The 15,698-nt window shown below is 38.2% G+C and overlaps 1 non-coding gene across 3 annotated transcripts; it reads left to right on the top strand.

Annotated features, from left to right (window-relative positions):
• Nucleotides 1–11,256: 11,256 nt before the first annotated feature.
• LOC112190554 lies at nt 11,257–15,298 on the top strand. Of its 3 annotated transcripts, none has more exons than XR_005810027.1 (8): nt 11,257–11,354; nt 11,484–11,617; nt 11,707–11,886; nt 12,190–12,326; nt 12,919–12,998; nt 13,710–13,867; nt 14,464–14,537; nt 14,627–15,298. It is a non-coding gene; the product is annotated as an uncharacterized LOC112190554 (transcript). The 3 variants fall into 3 exon arrangements; XR_005809940.1 differs by having other exon boundaries at nt 12,824–12,998; XR_005810055.1 differs by having other exon boundaries at nt 11,286–11,354; nt 11,442–11,617; nt 12,824–12,998.
• Nucleotides 15,299–15,698: the final 400 nt, after the last annotated feature.

Here is a 15,698-nt window from a genome sequence, read left to right as displayed (position 1 = left end):
AGGACTTTAGCACATATCGGCCTTATCTATCTGCAGTGCTGTGTAACTCGGTGATTGAGGTGAAAGTGAAGTGATGATGATTTTTTTTGTGATTTTGTATAAAGTAAATATCGTAAAGTAAATAACAACAAATAAATAGCATAAACGAAAGTGCAGGTAAAGAAAGTGCAGCAATGTAAAGGTGCAGGAAAGATAAATACCGGTACAGAAAGCGATAAGATAAACATGTAAAAATTGATAAGTGTTGCTAAAATGTTGAAATATATTGAGATAAAATTTGAGTAATCGCGTAGAGCGTTTTGGTCGAGGACCTCTAACAATGAATCCTATGGTCCTTTTTATAGTGAAGCTAAACTACTGAATGAAGGAAAAGAAACAATCTCAGCCTTTACAGTTAAGACCGCATTGATTACAAATAGAACAATATTCATGTTTGTGATATCGTTATCAATGATTAATTCTATCATGAGCAATCAATCAGGTCTTGTAACTGATGATTGGCAATAACACATCCTGATGCTCATTCAAGTTAATTGCCCCAAACTTTGGTAACGTTTCTCCTGACAATCAACCTTTTTGACGAATTAGCCGCGGTCATTCATTATGACTTGTGGGTCTGCTGTCATTCATTAAACCTTGTGATTTATTTGATCTCTTCCGATTTAATAATGGTTTTCTGCACATATTATTTTTAGTCATCAATTTGACAATAAACATTTAATGTGTCGCGGCTAATTAGCCGTGGATATTCATTACGCTTTGTGGGTCGGACCCACCTATCTACCACGTGAGCCTTGCCAAATATTGGTTCAAACACTTGGTCACTTGGACAACATAAAACTGCGTACAATATTTGCATATGCTTACAGTTTACTGGATTGGTTGTTTGGCACATGTGGATTACAAAATTGGAGATGGAGTGTTTCAAGGCTTCTCCTTTACAGCAAGGTATTATCATATAAGTCTTAATTGGGGTCTGTTATTATCATAGAAGCCTTTATTGTTTTAATATTTTGATTTTCACATGGGCTTTTGAATTCAATTGTCAACTACCTTTGATTGAGTTTTTGTTTATGACTTTTTGGCTGTGTGTGTTACAAGGTCTGAGAACTCCAAAGTGAATGGAGAGTTACTAGTCATTTCAGATTTTTTATTTTTTTATTTTTTTTTATTTTTTTTTATTTTTTTTTAAATTGTACATTGTGAATATGGTTGTGCTGAGATATGGGTAGATTTGTTTTGAAAATTTTATACGGCACAAACCTGAATACAAACACATTATAGTTTAAGAACGTCTTAGTGACTCTGATTTGGTCACTACATGATGAGCTGAAAGGGTACAAGTTCAGTTCAGTTCATTTATTTAAGTGTTTGAGGTTCTGTCTATGTTTATTGTATAAGAATTTCCTACGTTACATGTTGCTGCTCGTATATCCCATACTTCTTAAATTATTCTGTCTTAATCATTTTGATTTGCTTTCAATTGGTAGTTTCCGGCCACTAATATTATTATAGAGAAGTTGTGCAAAAGTAATAGATTCACAAGGAGTTAAATTAGCCTTCATACTTGATTTTGAGGAGTTCACATATCTATCTATTTCCCATTTGTATATATTTATTAGTAGAAATGTATTCCTTCGCTGTGCCCGTCCCGTCAACAAAGCCAGGGAAGGACCTATCAATCTCTGCTGCAAGTATCTTATCAGGTAAACTACTTTTACTGGGTCAATTTACTTTTACCATTGTGATATGCCTTTAGATTCTTAAGGTTGGATTTACTTGCATCGTTACTCTGTTTGGATTGGGTTGCAACTGATTCTCACTTCTTTTCATATATATGCACATTTTGAATGAACAGGTCTGCATATATGTGTGAAATCATCAAATCATTATGAATAAAAAGGGGTTAATGTGGCATGAATGGAAAAACAACAAGTTAATGGATTGAATTTGGTTAGGCCCGGGATATAATTAAGTAAGAATTGTGTCTTCGTTGGGTAAAAGACCCTAAACTCGATCAGGTCTCGTGGATTCGAGCGGATAATTAAGTAGGGATTGTGCCTCCCTAGGGTGAAAGACCCAAAACCCAATCAGGAATCCGCTTAGTACGGGGTGTCCTCGGTGACCTTAATCTGAGGTTCCACTAAGTACGTGACGCAGTTGGAAAGATCACCTAAGGTTTACAAGCAATAAACCTAGAACAAAGTTTCTGGAGTCCACCAGAGATAAAAGAGATAAATCTCAATTTAATTGATAATATGATAAAAGATGGTTCTGCAGCCGTTTAAGGTTGCATATATATGAGAAAAGAAACCCTACTAACAATGAAACCCTAAAGCCAACGAGTAAAAACAAAACAAACCCAAAACAAACTAGGAAACAGAAAATTCTGAAAAATAGTAAAATGCAGTTTTGAGGCCCTAAATGACCCCGAAAACCCGAAAAAGCTCACACTTCATGGCATAGATACGAGTCTTGCTCCTGGAGCGATTCCCTTTCCGGAAAGCTATTGCACGATCAAATCGGACACCGAATGCGAAAGTTGCAATAGGAACTTTCCCCCTTTTGCACGATCCAACTGCTCTTCAAATCGAACTGCTATCCGTTCTACATCAGTCTCCTCCACCTCTGAAGAACTCGACCCCGAGTTCTCTTCAGGATAAAGAACCTCATCCTCACGAAACTCATGCAGATCAGCCACATTAAAGGTGTTAGAAATGCCCATGGAATCAGGAAGTGCAACAACATAAGCATTATGGTTGATCTTCCGAAGCACCTTAAAAGGACCATATTTTCTTGGCTTCAACTTGTTGTAGGTACCAACAGGAAACCTCTCCTTCCTTAGAAACACCATCACGTCATCACCCACTTGGAACACTTTAACTCGTCGATGCTTGTCAGCTGCAGCCTTATACTTTGCATTAGTCACTGCCAACTTGGCCTTAACCTCTTCTCTAACAGTCTGCACATCCTTAGCAATGCCTTCAGCAGTGACATTAACACCAGGAACTTTAGGAAGCTGTACTAAATCAACCACATATCGAGGAACATCAGTATAAACTAATGAGAATGGTGACTTCGCTGTTGCACTATGCACAGCACTGTTATAAGCAAACTCCACCTGTGGCAAAGCATAATCCCACTGTTTAGGCCTATCTCCATAAACACTCCGCACCATGTTACCCAAAGTCCTGTTAGTAACCTCTGTCTGCCCATCAGTTTGAGGGTGAGTTGTGCTGCTACGATTCAAAGCAGTTCCAAACATTCTCCACAATGTAATCCAAAAGTGACTAAGGAACTTAGTGTCTCTATCAGAGGTAATGGACTTGGGCACTCCATGTAAATGAACCACCTCCCTGAAAAACAGTTTGGCTATATTGGACGCATCAGCAGTCTTCTTACAAGCTATAAAGTGCGTTATCTTGGAGAACCTGTCAACTACCACAAACACAGAATCCACACCCCTTTGGGTACGGGGTAAGCCCAACACAAAGTACATAGCAAGATCCTGCCAAATATCTTCAAGAATAGGTAAAGGTAAATAAAGACCAGTATTTTGGGACTGACCCTTAGAAACCTGGCAGGTGTAGCACTTCCTCACAATAGCTCCTACATCCTTCTTCAGCTGTGGCCAGAAATACCTCTCCTCAAGGCTAGCGATAGTTTTGTCTAGGCCCAAGTGGCCACTCAAACCCCCTCCATGCAAATCTCTGATCAGTTTCTCCCTCAATGAAGAGCTAGGGATACATAATCGATTGCCCTTGAACAGATAACCTTCATTCACATAAAAATCTGCGACTGCATTATGGTTACTGCACTTGGCCCAAATCTCCTTGAAGTCAACATCTTTCTCATACAATTCCTTCAAGAGATCAAATCCCACAATCTCTTGAGCTAAAGTGACCAGCAAAGAAGCCCTCATACTCAAAGCATCTGCCGCCTTGTTAAGAGTACCAGATTTATGCTGAATCACAAAAGGAAATTTCTGCAGAAAACTCACCCACCTTGCATGCATCTTGTTTACAGTTTTCTGACTGTTAAGGTACTTCAAGGCCTGATGATCAGTGAACAATACAAACTCTCTCTGAATAAGGTAGTGCTCCCATTGCTTCAATGCCCGAAACACTGCATAAAATTCCTGATCATAAGTACTCCACCTTTGACGAGCTTCACTCAACTTTTCACTAAAGAAGGCTACATGCCTCTTTTCTTGTGTCAATATAGCTCCTACTCCCATGCCACTAGCATCACATTCAACCTCGAACACCTTGTCAAAATTGGGAAGAGCAAGAACTGGTGTAGTACAAAGTTTCTCCTTAATTAACGCAAAGCTCTTTTCTTGTTCTTCTCCCCACTAGAACGTGCCTTTCTTCAAACATTCAGTAATAGGAGCAGTAATGGTACTAAAATTTCGTACAAATCTCCTGTAGAAGGTAGCCAAACCATGGAAACTCCACACCTCAGAAACTGTTTTTGGAGCTGGCCATTCTCTTATAGCTCTTATTTTCTCTTCATCAACCTAAATGCCTTCTTCTCCAACCACAAAACCCAGAAACAACAGCTTGCTGGTACAAAAAGTACATGTTTTAAGGTTAATGTACAGTTTATTTTCTTGCAAAGCTCCCAGAACCTGCCTCAAATGTATAAGATGTTCTTCTTTGGTCCTGCTATATATCAATATATCATCAAAATACACCACGACAAACAAACCAATAAAAGGACGAAGAACATGGTTCATAAGCCTCATAAAGTTGATGGGTGCATTAGACATCCCGAATGGCATCACCATCCACTCATATAACCCATCCTTGCTCTTAAACGCTGTCTTCCACTCATCCCCTGACTTGATTCGAATCTGATAGTAACCACTTCAAAGAACTATCTTGGTAAACACCTTGGAACCATCTAGCTCATCAAGCATGTCCTCCAAATGAGGAATAGGAAACATGTACTTCACAGTGATCTTATTTATAGCCCGACTATCAACACACATCCGCCATTGATTACCCTTCTTAGGAACAAGGAGGACTGGAACTGCACAAGGACTCATACTTTCACGAATAAATCCTTTCTTCAGCAAGTCTTTGATCTGCTCCCTCAAAATCTCATTCTCTTTAGGACTCATGCGGTAATGGGGCAGATTTGGAAAACTAGCTCCAGGAACCAAATCAATTTGATGCTGAATGTCCCTCATAGGTGGTAACTCGTTGGGCAGCTCATCCGAAATCAACTCCTCAAACTCTCCCAACATATTCTGCACTTCTTTAGGGATCACCATCTCTTCCTTTTCCGCAGCCAACAACCCTTTAATCACCACCGGACAAATAATTTCATATTCTTTAAAGGCTTCCTCCATATCAAATTCACTGCTAGACAAGGTCAGAAAACTCTCCCCTTTCTTTCCACCGGACTTCTCAAATTGACAGATAGGAGCCATAGCAATTTTATGACTATGCCACATAAACATCATCACATTATCTCTGCCTTTGTAAGTCACATCCACATCATATTGCCAAGGTCGCCCAAATAAAATATGACAAGCATCTACATCGATAATATCACACAAAATGTCATCTTTATAATGCTTACCAATGGATACCGGTACTTTGCAGGACTCAGCAACTCGAACCTGTGGACCTTTCTTGATCCACCCAATGGAATAAGGTGCCTCATGAGGCTGTGTAGGTAGCTGCAAATACTCCACCAGCTTCTTGGCTACAAAATTTTCACAGCTCCCATTATCCACAATCAAATTGCACACTTTGTTATTAATGGAACAAAGTGACCTGAAAATATTGCGTTGCTGCCCATCTTCTTTAGAAGACAATAAAATCCGCTGCAACACAATATTAACCTTTTCAGGAGATTCCTCCACCGCAAACTCAGCCCCACCATAATCGTCATCTCTTCCAACTTCCTCTTCATATTCATCATACTCACCTATAAGAGCAACTTGTCTCCTCTCAGGACACACATTAGATCTATGCCCAGGCTTTTTGCATCTATAGCAAATGTCTGTTGTAGGCCTAGCATAAGGATTATTAAGCCTCTGGTTTGGGGCTCTATTTGGAGCACCACTAGAATTGCCAGTCCCTTTAGAAGGGTATTGGAAGCCCTCAAAGCACTTCCTGTATTCTGCTGTAAGGCTTTACCCTTGTCAGTTGAGGCGTTTACCAAATTTGTCCTCCTTTGCTAGTTATATCTCTAGAAAGAAGAAGCTCGTGAAGGTTTCTCTAACAATTCTGCCTTCAATGCTAAATTTTAAGATTCTGCCACAGTCCACACAGTTTGTAACCCAATTTTGTCTTGAATGAAAGGCTTCAGCCCACTAATATAGCGAGCCACCTTCTGGCCCTCAGTTTCTCCTAGTTCATTACGCTCTGAATAACGTAAGAACTCAGCGGTGTACTCAGCTACTGTCCTAGTTCCCTGGACACATTCAATATACAACCTGTACAGAATCTGCTCATAACCATCTAGCAAGAATCTCTCCAGCATCAGCTATTTCATTCTTCTCCATGTTTTAACGCCCTGCTTCCTCTGCTTCTTTCGAGTACTCTACAACTTATCCCACCAAACTGCAGCAGTGCTCTTCAATCTCCAGGCAACATGCTTAACCTGCTTGTGTTCAGGCACCTCCATAATCTCAAAGAATTTGTCCACCTGAAACTGTCAATCCAAATAATCTTCCACACCCAAGTTGCCCGAAAGGAAAGGAATTTTAGCCTTGACTTTGTAATCCTGGTCAGCTTGTCCTTGTTTTTCAGGTTGCATAATTTCTTCTTTAGACTCATCTTCTGAATTATTAACAACAACTTCACCACCCAGAGCCCTAGCTCGCAGGCCTCCTTCCCCGCCTCTATTCTGATTGTTGTTGTTGTTGCCATTGTTTCTTTCTCCCACCAATCCATGAATTTCTCCAATCTGATTGTTCATGGTGTTGATGGCAGCGGTAAACGTTGCGGTAAGAGAAGCGGTAAGAGCATCAAGATTTGCTTTCATAACTTCACCCATTGCTACCAAGGTAAATAGGACAGACATGGAAGACCTGCTCTGATACCACCTGACTCAGTCAGAAAGATCACCTAAGGTTTACAATCAATATACCTAGAACAAAGTTTCTAGAGTCCACCAGAGATAAAACAGATAAATCTCAATTTAATTGATAATATGATAAAAGATAGTTCTGCAGCCATTTAAGTTTGCATATATATGAGAAAAGAAACCCTACGGCGACTAACAATGAAACCCTAAAGCCCACACGTAAAAACAAAACAAATCCAAAACAAACTAGGAAACCGAAAATTCTGAAAAATAGTAGAATGCAGTTTTGAGGCCCTAAACGACCCCGAAACCCCCAAAAAGCCCACACGTTATAGCATAACAACGAGTCTTACTCCTGGCGCAATTCCCTTTCCGGAAAGCTATGGCACGATCAAATCGGACACTGAATGCGAAAGTTGCAATAGTAACTTTCCCCCTTTTGCACGATCCAACTGCTCTTCAAATCGGATTGCTATCCATTCTACATCAGTACGGGTGTTCTCGATTGCCTTAATTCGAGAGATATTGGGCCTAACTAGGATATAGAACCAAAAAAAAAATGGAAAGGAATTGCTGCTCCTTGTCATGAGAAGTATATGATCAGTTGATTTGTGAAACTGGATACGAATAGAGTTGCATTTTAAATGATGCTACGAAAGCTGGTTGAACTAACCAGGGGAAAGAACAAAATAAATGAAAATATTATTTAGAAATAGCACAGTTCGGTAATTGAGGAATGTGGAATGTGTTTGCTTGCTTGATTATGATAAATGAACATACTAGTTCTGATCTAGAGAGCAAGGAATTGCTTATAAAGAAGCTTATGTGGAATATATATGTCTAAGTTATAGTTGTAGTGGAATCAATAGGCTGGGGATATAACACACTGGTGCTAAAATAGAGTTGCAAGACCAGGTATGGTCTAGATTGCAATCATATGGTATATTTTTTAAATTTGAGCTGAATTGAAAATAGCACTAGGCATGAATTTTGAAATGATAAAGTGAGAGCGTTCAAAAAAATAGACATAAATGTAAGATTTTGTGGACTTATCAATCTCTATTAGGAATGCAACAACTTGCTTCTCTACTAGCAGAATAAGTAATTGGATTGAGTTGCATTATTTTGGCTTATTACCTCCTGCATTGAGGATACAATTATTGATCATTCATTGTATCGTAAGTAAACTGTTATGTACATGAACTAGGAAAGATAGGCCCATGACTATTGGGATTAGGAATGCCTTTATGGGAAGGTACCTATCTCAGTTGCCTATATAAAGAAGACCTTGGTCCCTGCTCTAGCTATCAAGAAGTATACATTATTCTTTACCCATTGAAGATTGCATAAAGGATAGCTCAGAGGACAAACACCAAGAACGAACAACAAGATCAACCATGGCTGCACCAGGTTAGTTTGTGTTCTTAACTTGAGTACATTATACATATGCATACATGTAAGATTTACACTTATATTTGGTATCAGAGCCATTGTGCTCAATTAAGAATCAAACTTTGGTGATTTAAAAAAAAAAAAAAACTTTGCTGCAATTTTGGGCCTTCATAAATTAAAGCCCAATGTTAATGGTGATAAGATGAAAGCCTACATTATCAGCGGCTTTGTTTTCCCGTCAGTTTTCCAAAAACCAAACTCAAAACTTCATCACAACAGACACGACCCCAAATTGATTTTCAAGGATTCTTCGATTGAGATTTTAATTGTAGAATTTCCGCCTAAATTCTAAAGCTACAATTGAAATCTTGATCGAAGGATTCTTTTTACCGAAGAGTTTGCTTTCATCTTGTTGCCATCGATAAAATTTTTGTAGTACAATTTTGCTCTAAGGTATGCAGCTGTACCAATACTAAAACCCAGAAATTTTGTTCTTTTGCAATCAGAATTATATATGTTTGGATATTGAATTGAGTTTGTTGATAGCCTTGTTGAGGCCTATATATGTGATTGCACTAGATGGTTGATTGAGTTTGTGTTTTGATTGAGTATATGTTTTCTTGTTGCTGTGTTGTTTGCCTTTAGAAAAATCTAAGTCTCCTGATTCTTTGTAAAGCTACACAGTAAGCCTTCATTCATAAAACTCGAAACACTTAAAATTTTCTTGATCCAGTTTAGTTAATTTTTTTCCCCCTTACATATAGTATTGTCAATAGCAATCCCATGTTAAAAACTTTAATTAAACCTGAGTATTGGATCAACATCTTGTGACATTAATCTCAGAAGCTGGGATCCTTGCTCCCCACAGGAGGTTTAAATGATTATGGTTCCTGAGATAAATGTCAGCATATAACAGGCTTTAAAACTTGCCTCCAGAAGGTGATGTGAACTGTCTTCTTACCACTCTAGGTGCTGATATGTTCTAAACTACCTATTGTTGAGTTTTAGATTCTGGGTATATAATTAAGTAAAAGTGTCAAAAGTCTTTTTGCCACCCTAGGTAAAGCATGACACATTCATAAAACATTCATTCAGGCACTGTATTTTTTGCCTCTTCTGCTAAATTATATATTGCTTACTGATAGGAACTTTTAAATCTTAATTTCAGTTATGAATATGCCTTTTAATTTCAACCAAATTGAAACCCTTAATGGTTCAAACTTCAAAAGATGGAAACAAGACCTAGAACTGTGTCTAGGATACTGTGATTATGAGCATGTCCTCAATGAAGATCCACCAGCTGAATTGACACCCACTAGCACTAGGGAGATGAAAGATAAGTATGCTCCTTGGCACAAGCACAATAGGATGGCCTTGGTTATTATGAAGAAATCTATGTCAGAAGCAGTTAAGGGTGGTATTCCTGAAGCAAAACTAGCAAAAGTGTATTACAAGAACATTGAGGAGAAATACCAGGTATCCGATAAAGCTGAAACTGGGGCACTTATGAATGCTCTTACTGGTATGAAATTTGATGGGGTTGGTAGTATCCGAGAATATATATTAAAGGCACTATGCCAAAAAAGCCTTCAGACGACACACTTCAGACGACATAAGTTTCGTTTTGTGTCGTCTGAGTTTTTCATACGACATAATTTTTTGTTATGTTGTCTGAATATAGGCTAAAACCATACCCGTTCAATTTGAAAAAATGGCCAGCCTTCAGACAACACATATTTGTTGTTGTAATAGATGATGATTTCCTATCCCAAATTTGGAGGGATATCCAAAATTTGATCAAATACTTTTCCCTCTCAAATAACCAAGCTCTAGTTGACTAGAAAATGTTGTGACATTCAGACAACATTTAAATGTCGTCCGAGTGTAGAGCTTGTTTTAAAATTTTCTAGGTTATATTGACTTGTGCGTTTTGAACTTTTGATACAAGTCATTTTCTGTCCTTCGAATCCTCACTCGATCGATCAGCTCTCTCAGCTGTACCTAGAACTCGCGAAATTGAAAACCTCAAAAACCAGCCTCTCTCCTTCTCACTCAGCTCTCTCAGATCTTGATTCTCACCCCCTCCTCTGTCTTCTCGCTCTCTCTATTCTTCTTAGTCTCTTCCTCTTCTTCTTAGTTTCGATTAGGTTTTTCTTCTATTTGGGGATGGGGACCTGTCCATCACCACAAGTCTTTCACTTCCCAAGAACTAAATCACAGAGCAGGGGCGGATTCAGCCCCGACTGGGTAGGACTCAAGCCCCACCGCTGAACTCAGTTGGAGAATTGGAGCACTCCCGAGTCCCGACCTGAACGAGGAATATGGAACACCAAACACAACAACCTGCAAGGCTACAACCAGCAATCCGTCTCCACCAGTCCGCCTCTGCAGTCTCCGAGCTCCTCCTCCAGGCTCTAGGTATCTCACTATCTCTTACTCCCTCTCCGAGCTCCGCTCCTCCTCTGCTTCTCCTTTGAGTTTCTGAATTCTAAATTTCTAATCTGTAAACTTGGGTTCGATACTTTGAATTCCATTTGATCTTGTTGGGAAATTATGATGGGAAATTAGATTTTGAATGGGTAAAGTTGAAATGGGTTTGATTTGACGATTTCCATTTGATATTTTGATCTTGATGGTAATTTTAAGTTTTTAACAAAGATAATGTTACTGATTAACTGATCTGGTCTTGATGTTGATGTCGATTTCCATTTGAGTTTTGATCTTGATGTTGATTTTAATTAAGGTAATGAACTAATGATACTGATTGGGTAGTTAGAAATGGGTGTGATAACTTGATTTCCATTTAATGTTGATTTCTTTTTCAATTGCAGTTTGTAACTTTTTAAGATTCATGATTATATGTCTTGTATCAGTTCGAAATTGTTGGGTTATTCACTCCGGTCACTCCACCGAAAGAGGTATTCTAAAACCCAATTCATCTCCTAATTGATAAAACCCAAATTGAAATTATTAAAGCTAATGAAATTGTTAATAATATATCCCAGTTCTTGGGTGGCTTGAGTTCTCTGAATTTGTGCGTGTATCAGATTGGGAGGTGGATTGAGGAGGATGCTTCCGTTCTTGTTCCTGCTGATATAAATCATATAATCAACATTAAGTTTGGGGATATTATTCCAGCACATGCTTGTCTCCTCGATGGTGATCCACTGAAATTGATCAGGTGATTTAACAATCACATTTTCGCAAGATTATATGATTGAATGGAGCTATTTAGATTTTAGTCTCATTTTTTGCATTTGGTCTTTGCAGTCTACACTTGTCGGTGAGTCACTTCCTGTGATCAAAGGCCCTGGTGACATTGTGTATTTGGGGTCTACATGAAAACAAGGAGAGATTGAAGCTGTGGTGATTGCCACTAGTGTTCATACCTTTTTTGGCAAGGCTGCTCATCTTGTCGATAACACAAATCAACAGGCCCACTTTTAAAAGGTATGTTTACACTAGATGATTTTCTTTCTTTTATTGTACAAGCTGTTTTCTACTCATATTGCATCGTTTGTTTGCTTTTAGAACAAATTGCTAGACACAGTTATGCTTCTATAATGGGCTTTGGGTGAAATTTTTAATTTTACTTTGATGATATCGGATTGGCAAGTCTGTGTGTTAGCTGAGTACATAGGTTGAGAGCTTAGTGGTCAGTGGCATTAATAGGCTGCTAAGTTATCTTAAGTTTCTGGGCAAATTTCATACAATTCTTTATTCACTTTGGTAGCTTGATGCTTGGAATTGCAGTGCTAGTGGGATTCCAGGAGAGAATATGGGTGTTATTATACAATTCCTCTTGATCATGGTCAATCTGGGAGGACAGATAGCCTCTTGTATATCCTTCATGGACTCTGCTAACCTATGCTTCGATGACTATTGGTTTTGTAAGTCTCCTTTTCAGCAGCTCATCTCTTATTTGGGATTATACGGATATGGGTTTGAGTTTGAAGGTCTTGTTTGGGCCATTAGAACTTAGTTATGTAGATTACAATTGTATTTTGATTTGATAGGTCAGTAGGTTTTGATTTTGTTTCATTTTGATTTCATAGACTGGCTTTGGTTCAATGACTCTTGTCTTGGTCTCTCCATGAATTCGAAGTCAATCACTTAGCGACTCTTCATCTCTCTCTCTCTCTCTCTCTCTCTCTCTCTCTCTCTCTCTCTCTCTCTCTCTCTCTCTCTCTCTCTCTCAATCTCTCCTGGACGGTTACCAGCACTAGCCCTCTCCCTCTGTCCTCGAATTAGATCAGGTGCTAGTTCTGGTTGTTTAAGCTTTGTTTTTGAAAAAGGTGTTGGCTTTGGTGAATGTTTCCGGGATTTATGTGATCTGGGTTGTCATTCTATTTGGTTTTTATTGGGTTTTTGATGCTTTTCTTGCTAGCTTTGGTTGCTGGGATATTGAAGACAAAATAAAAGAGAAGAAAATGAAATGAAATGGGCATGTCCTTCATTTTCTCTATGGTTTTCTGGGTGCAGAAACATACTGTGATTGAGTCCAAGCCTGAACATTTTCTGGATGACCTTCGTTTGAATAATCCATGGCCTGAGCTTAGAAGGTACAGAGTGCTATTTTCATGTTGTTATCTGAGACATTATCAATGTCAGTCTCTTTTGCATTTCTGATAAAAAGTCCTAGTAGTGTACTTCCAACAACTAGGGAAGAGAAAAAAGAGTTCAAGGTTTACCTTCTTGATTTGTATATTAATTACTATGTTGAACAATCGTTTTATTGCTGTTCAGCACCGTGATTTTTCTTCCTGTGTTCTTGAATTTATAAGGAGCTTATCAAAACTAGGATGACTGCAGATGATGTAGATAACTACAGTGAAGCATTGAGAACTCCTTTAAAGTCTTTACTCCTTGAGGAATTAGTGAGGATATGTTATTCAAGCATTGGTTGGAATTTTGAGAACGTTTTTAGTTGAAGAGGCTGTTGCGAATGGAAATTTTCAAGATAGGATATAGTTGTCACTAAAATTCGAAATGACATTGTTTCTTCATGTCAGGAAAAATTCTAAAATTAGTATTTGTTTAACTAAGCTACAAACTGCACTCAATTACTGCACCTGCATAGATGCAGTGTCGGTGTCACGCTTTGTCAATTATTGCTTACATTCTCACTCCTTTGGGGTTGGTATTGGCTTTATGGTTTTGCACACACTTCTTTGGAGTTTGCCGTCATAACTAGTGTTTCAGCCTCAAATACTCATGCGTGAATATCAATCCCCATTAAGCAGGTGGTTGATTTTTCTTACTTTATGTCTCAGGTCCAGAGTTGCAACAAATAATTAGTGACAGCCGTTCTTAAGTTCATTCCGGTTAATCAGACTTTTGGGTCATGGTGGCGGCATTGAAGATTTGTGAAACCAAGATTGAATCTGCGACAACTGGATATAGTGTGCATAAATTAGATCTGTTTATCTTGGTGAGAGTGTTTTTTATCACTTAACATTTATAACATCTTCTAGAGTCTCTGATTTCCTTATGATAAGTTCTGAATTGATTTCCTTAATCTCCAACTGATTTCCTTATGGTAAGTTTTGAATTGATTGATAACCCTAAACTGTAGTTTCAAAATGGTTCAGTGTTCTTAGTTGTGAGTGTAAGGCAGTTTAACTTTGATGCATTGATTAAAAAAAAAAGGAAAAAAAAGTAAAACCTAGTGTTAATGGCTTAACTCATATTTTTTGCAAACAGAGTTTTTAGCTCTAGTCCTCGGTTTTCCGACATGATCATTGTAAATACAGAAATAAATGCTCAGAGTTGAAGCATGTTGTCTAATTGAGTGGTCCATGCAGGGAAGGAACACCTGAGTAATCTGACTAGAAGTCTTCGCTTTAATGAGGCTCTTAGATTTCTGCCGTTTTCTTTGGATGCATGAAGGTTGCAAAAGTTACTTTTTATATATATATATATTTTTTATCAAGTAATCAAATGCTTGTATTTAGCTAGTCAAATTCTATACAATCCATACCACTATTCATTTATTTAGTTGTATAATCATAAATTTTCACTTTACAGGAATTCCTAGCAAATGAAGGTGGTGGTGAGGCACCCCTCGAGGGATCAGTACCAGATATAACATCTTCAACTGAGTTAGTCGACATCCCCAGAATTTCATGTTTCTCTTTTGTGCTTTAAAAACTAATTTGTTGAAATGTGTGCTTTATCTACTTTCTTGCAGGCACTATGTAGCTTTACAGAAAACCTACCAAGCCAAGGCTGAGGCTGATTTTCTAGTATTGACCAAAGGGTTAGGACTCTTCTAAAGAGAATTAGTAGAGATCCTAGTAGCAACTCAAAGGCAACTGTTATAAGTTTCTGCAAGAATGCTAGAAAACTCAAAGTAAGTGTGTGGAGTTTTATAGTGTCATTTACTTGTATTCGATCTGTTTGATTGTTGGTTTGATCTTATTTGAGCTCCTGAATTTGTTTCTTTCGTTCAAATTTTGAAGACTGTAAAGAGTTAATTGGGACGGGGCTTGGCAATTGGATCCATATAGATTCCAAACTACTTGTATTTTCCCTTCATCTTCTGTTTTGAAATTGGTCTTTGTTGTTTGGTTTTTAAAATGTTGGACAGCCATTTTGATTGAGTTCTTGTTGTTAGATAGTTTCTTTTGATTCCTCGTGCAGTTCGCATCTGTTTCGTTACTTTTTCCAGAGCTATGAATTAAGTATGTGTGATTTTTGTTTTCTACTAATTATGTAGGCATTGTGCTATTTGAATTTGAGTTTCTGGAATTATATATGAGAATAGGGTGAAGTTTTTGAAGAGTTTCAAAGAGGCTATGGGCTGCTGAGCTAGAGTGGAATATAGGGCAGCCCATAGCCTCTTTGAATCTGATTGTTTGGAAGCTTAAGTAGATCAGTTAGGGATTTGAGTATTTCTTCTATTTCTGATTCTTTGGAGGTTGGAGAGGATACATTGTGTCGAGATTTGCAGTTTCTGATTCTTTGATTTCTTCGATTTATGATTCTTTGGTGCTGTTTGAATTTGGGTTTCTGGATGCAGGTTTGAGATGGTTTTGATTTGTAGTGACTTCAGTCGAGATTTGCAGCATTTGCTGCTGTCTTCTTTGTTGTTGGTGTGTTTTGTCTTTGTCTTTTTTTTCTTGTTTTGGGTAGAAAGGAAGCCTAAGGCTTGGGAAGGGAAGGGCAGGGGCTAAGCTGGCTCAAATTTGTTAGATCATGCTGAGAGATTTGTATAATCTGAAGTTTGGGTCTGGTACTATAGCTTAGGATATTTGAACAAA

This window comes from Rosa chinensis, chromosome 1 (genome assembly GCF_002994745.2).
Source record: "Rosa chinensis cultivar Old Blush chromosome 1, RchiOBHm-V2, whole genome shotgun sequence".
Taxonomy (NCBI): Eukaryota; Viridiplantae; Streptophyta; class Magnoliopsida; order Rosales; family Rosaceae; genus Rosa; species Rosa chinensis.
This window is presented reverse-complemented; position numbering and strand designations above follow the sequence as displayed.